Below are 5231 nucleotides of genomic sequence, written 5' to 3'. Positions count from 1 at the left end.
ATGAGAGAAAACGTTGATTCTCCTGCTGCCCACGAAGGTGGAAAGTGAAGTGGGGAGACATGTGGGGAGTGAGCGAGGTTCCCTGTCTGGGGGTTCCAAATCTGCTGTTGGTTTCTTTCACCACTGACTAGAGATATACAGGGTGTCCCCCCAAAATGTATACACACTTTGAATACCTACTAATTCCAATGGTTTTAAGCATAAGAAAGAAACAACAATGGAGCTGTTATCTGTTAAAAGTGTGGGCACAAACAGGTAGTTGGACATTCCCTGAGGGGTCTCAGATTGGAGAGGGTGAAGGCCAGACTGAGGGGCCCCTTCCCTCCCCTACCCCAGTGCACGAATTTCATGCACCGGGCTACTAGTCTCTAATAAGTAAGACAGGAGGTATAACAGGCTCTAATATTGCAGTAACTGAAGTGATTTTTCCTCCTTCTTTGTCATAGCAGAATTTCACTCCAGATTACAACACACACAGGCAACCAGGGTGTAGTTTCTTAGTTGCCCTTGTTTCATCATTAAACATGTCTTAAATGCTCATAATATACCAGGTAATTTGTGAAACATATAAGGATTAGTTCTTGCATAGAAAAAAATGTTCAAAAATTACATTGAACATGGCAATTATTCCCTCCAGAACCATATGTGTAACAAAAAGAGTTTGGGGACAAAAAAAGATAATTTAACAAGGCTTATTTTCTTTTTTGTTGCAATGTCAGCCCTAATTTTTTACTCATAACTCTCTGAGGCCAAACTGGTAAAAATCTAGATCTGAATTTGGCAATTTATTCAAGGTCAGAATATGACAAAATCTTGTTATTTGATAGGATCTATGAAAACCAAGGAAGCTTGTGTGGATATTTTTCAACTATAATCCAGACCAATATTATTGGAGTCACCTTGTATTTGTCCTTGACTGAAGTCATCAGCAACAGCTAGGACCTTGAAGTTCAAAGCTGACCTGAAATCAAGCTGGAAAGTCTTTGTATCAGAAAGTAACACCAGTTCTATATTAGATTGCAAGACAAATATCTAAAAATAAACACTGTTTAATTATCTATAGTTTCTTAGTGTTAGACACGGTTAATATAACACAGGTATTATTAAATAAATATTTGTAGAACAAAGGAAGTTCCAAGAACTGTGGTAAGAAAACATAAATTATGATCCCAATCCACATGAAAATGAAATTAACATTTGAAAACCAAGTAGATTGATAATTGAGAAGTACAGGTTCTGAGTTTCTGCTTCCTTGACCTAGCCTTTACACATCAAAAATAGTTTTTCTTTCAAGGCCAATGTTAGGCATTTTTAAGTTTTAGGGGCAATAAGAACTTTTCACTGAAAACTCTTCAACTGATTTCTCCCTTTTGAATTGTTTTCTAAACAGAAGAAAAAAATTAATGGAGAATTCACAATTTCAGTAATAGAGATAAAGGGCTTAAATGCTTTGTTTTGCTAATTAGAAAATTAAGAGGTTTACTAGTTCCTTTCTAGTTACTCTGGGATGTAGATAGGAAGGCACTAGATGCCTAAAGGAGGTCAAATAAATATCACTGAAATAATACAAGAGTACAGAAAGAGATCATTAAATTTTAAACTTCTTATATGCATATATACATAACCGATGGATAGACAATAATGAGGTGAAGGCCTGGGAAGGAACAGGAGTTAGGTGGTGGGGAGGAGAGGGGGTTTATGGGGGTGAAAAGGGGATATCTGTAATACTTTCAACAATAAAGATAAATTTTTTAAAAATTTAGACTTCTGCTTCTGCTTCAAAAGGTAAACATAAAGTTGTAGACAATTACTTTAAACAACCTGAGAACTTCCTTTGGGAATTTTGTCTGGAAAGGACTTTTGTTGTTAATTCTCACCTGAGAATATTTTTCTATTTATTTAGATGGAGTGGAATGGGAGGAGAGAGAAAGAGAGAGAGAGAGAGAGAAATTGATGTGAGAGAGACACATTGATTTGTTGCCACCGCACACTGATGATAAGAGACACTGAAGAAGCCCATCCATCGGGTATAAAAGAAGGACTCTCACACCAGCAGTCAGACGCCTGTCTGCCCTCCACAGACGAGACATTCTCCTTGCCCCTGGAACTTCTGCCACTCCTGCTCTGCCCTGAGCCCAGATTGTTAGAGGCCTCTCTTCGTGTCAAGAGACCGAGCACCTGCAGCTGCGTATCTGACGACCTCCGTGTGTCTCTGTCAGCAAGTGTCTCCGGGTGGCCTGCCAAGGACTGAAACCCATCAGCTCTCTGGTAAATAAACCTGTGTGATTCTTGCACTCTGTTTGTCTCCTGTGTCTCCTCTCTTCTTAGTTTTGGTTTAAGCTCCACCTAAATAATAAAGTACCCTTTGACATCTGTATTGGTATATCCAAATGAGGCAAACTGGGTCACCTGTGCATACGTTCCCATAGAAGTGGAACACAATCCAAGTACCTATCCTTTATGGGGAATCAAACCCTGGACCCTTCGGTGCATTGTCTGATGCTCTTAACCATTGAGTAACACAGGCCAGAGCTGAAAAGGACTTTTCTAAGAGAGATTCCTAGAGTGATAGTGGAGCCTCATCAGTGAGAGTCTGTGTGAAGTGGACCTTCCACACCCTGAAAACTGAGGTGGATACAGGATAGTTAGGAGTCAACAATTAACATGATAACCTTAACAATGAAGGAATTTGTAGTTTCTTTGGGGGAAAAAAGGAAGTTACAAGTTACTCTGACATTTCAATGATATGTTATTGTAGATGCAAAAAGACGATAAGCTCTGTTAAGGTAAAGATTGACCTTGTCAGAGAAGATAACAGCCTAAAAAGTGACTACCCACCATAACTGCTTTAAGTTAAAGTTCAATTTCAGTCCATCCTTTGTGGTTACTTTAGGTCTTTGAGTTTACAAGACTGCCATGCAGGCCTTCCCTGAGCTTGCAGGTTAGCATGTGGCCCCTTTCATCTACACACTGTATCTTCCATTAGTTCATTGCACTGGTATCTCCTGGAGTATACACAGTACCCTAAAGGAGGGAGAATCCATGGATGCCACCAGAAGATAACTCACCCTCCCCTCTTCCTGCTACCCCCCGCCACCATCCTCACCTTAATCATTCAAACTTCTCCAGACTGTTCTCTGCTCCATAGATAAAATCTCAAGTAAATACTATAACTTTTCCTGGCATTCTTGGAATAAGTCCTATAATCAATTTTGCTAAAACAAGTTCTCATAGGTATTATGAAAATGTCCAGAGTAGGGGAATATTAAAAAATAACCTGAATTTCACATACAATCAAAGCTTCTCCCCCTTTAAATGTTGGTACTGCTTTAGACATAAGGCAAAAAAGAGGAAGAGGATGATTGGCTTTATCTTTATTCCTTAGCTTTAACCCTTCCATCCTGTATCTATTTCCCTTGCTAGTTGAGGTTTCTAATTTTACACAGATGAAGTGAGAAAAAGGAAAAAAAATTAGAATTAGTAAAGATTTTATTTGATGATATAAATTTAATCCTTTCTAAGACACTGTTCTTAGAAAGGACACCCCAGATTTCTAATTCTGATTCACCCAGAGGATGATTGTATGAATTAGTTGGAGAATACCCTGCTGAGATATTCCAATTGCAGTTACCTAATGTGATGAGGTTTCTATTTGGTAACTGCTTATAACCTCATTTTTCAGGGTGTGGAAGGTCCACTTCACACAGACTCTCACTGATGAGGCTCCACTATCACTCTAGAAATCTCTCTTAGAACAGTCCTTTTCAGCCCTGGCCTGTGTTACTCAATGGTTAAGAACATCAGGCAATGCACCAAAGGGTCCAGGGTTTGATTCCCCATCAAGGATAGGTACCTGGATTGCTGGTTTAATCCCTGGCCCCTGGTGAGGGCACATTGGGGAGGCAACAAATCGATGTGTCTCTCTCACATCAATTTTTCTCTCTCTCTTTCTCTTTCTCTCTCCCCCCATTCCACTCTATCTAAATGGAAAAATATTCTCAGGTGAGAATTAGCAACAACAAAAGTACTTTTCAAGCTGGCTTGCATCTGGCTTCCTCTCAGATGTTCTACATTTGGCCTATGAGAAATTCATGCCTTTGCTTCTGCATATGAAGCTTTCTCACAGCCCTCTCGTCCCTGCTTTCCTGCTACACAGAGCCTTCTAGCCATAGTCTTTAGCCTTTTAATTTTTTATGTGCAGGTCAAAAACCACCTGATTCTAGAAATTCCCTGCGAGTGGTCCCTTCACATTTTTGCTATCCCCACCCATTCCTCATAGTAAAGGAAAATTCAACACTCTTCTTTAAAGAAATTCTTTCTTCAGAAACAGTTGTTTTTCTTGGTTTTTCCAACCTTTAAATGTTCTTATAATTTTTTTTAAGGTAAGAATTATAAAACTGTTTTTAACTACCTTCTTTTACAAGTCTTACATAAGTGACCTTGCCCCACATTTTGGGGTACTTCAGCACTTATAACATTTGTTCCCTAAGTTTGGGGTCTTGGCTAAAACTAAGAAAGACTTTACTTAAACATCCTGTTATGATGGTTGGTATTAATATACCCTTATTTTTTTCTCTTTTTTAAAATTTATCTTTATTGTTGAAAGTATTATAGATGCCCCCTTTTTACCCATTTATCCCCATCTCCCCTCCCACTCCCTGCCCCCACCCCTCCTCCAGGCCTTCACTACACTATCGTCTGTATCCATGGGTCATGCATATAAGCATACAAGTTCTTTAGTTAATCTCTTCCCAAGACCCCTCCCTGCACTTCCCTCTGAGATTCGTCTGTTCCATGCTCCTACCCTTCTTTTCTTTTTGGAGATATCTATCATAAAAGTGAGGCTCTTGCTTCTCCAAAATTGAGATTTTAGGGGAAAGAATGAGGCCAATTAGGTAAGGAAATATTACCAAATGTACTGCATCTCAATTTATTACTGCATCTCTATTTATTCATATTTTCAGGTGAATACTCACCTCAATTATGACAATTTTAAACCCCATTATTAGTTTTCTAGCTAATTTCACATAAGTGCAGAGACAAAGACCATGCCATTCTCAAGACCTGGGTTTCTGCATCTGTTCTCTGCTCAGAACAGGACTTGCCTGTATCTGGCCTAGATGTGGGTTTGCAATATTCAACAGAATCTGTGTTATATATGCTTTTGTTTTAAATAAAATTTTATTTTTATTTTATTTTTTAAATCTTTATTGTTGAAAATATTACATGTC

This window comes from Myotis brandtii, unplaced genomic scaffold (assembly GCF_000412655.1).
Source record: "Myotis brandtii unplaced genomic scaffold, ASM41265v1 scaffold1225, whole genome shotgun sequence".
Classification (NCBI taxonomy): domain Eukaryota; kingdom Metazoa; phylum Chordata; class Mammalia; order Chiroptera; family Vespertilionidae; genus Myotis; species Myotis brandtii.
Note: the sequence above shows the minus strand (reverse complement) of the source record.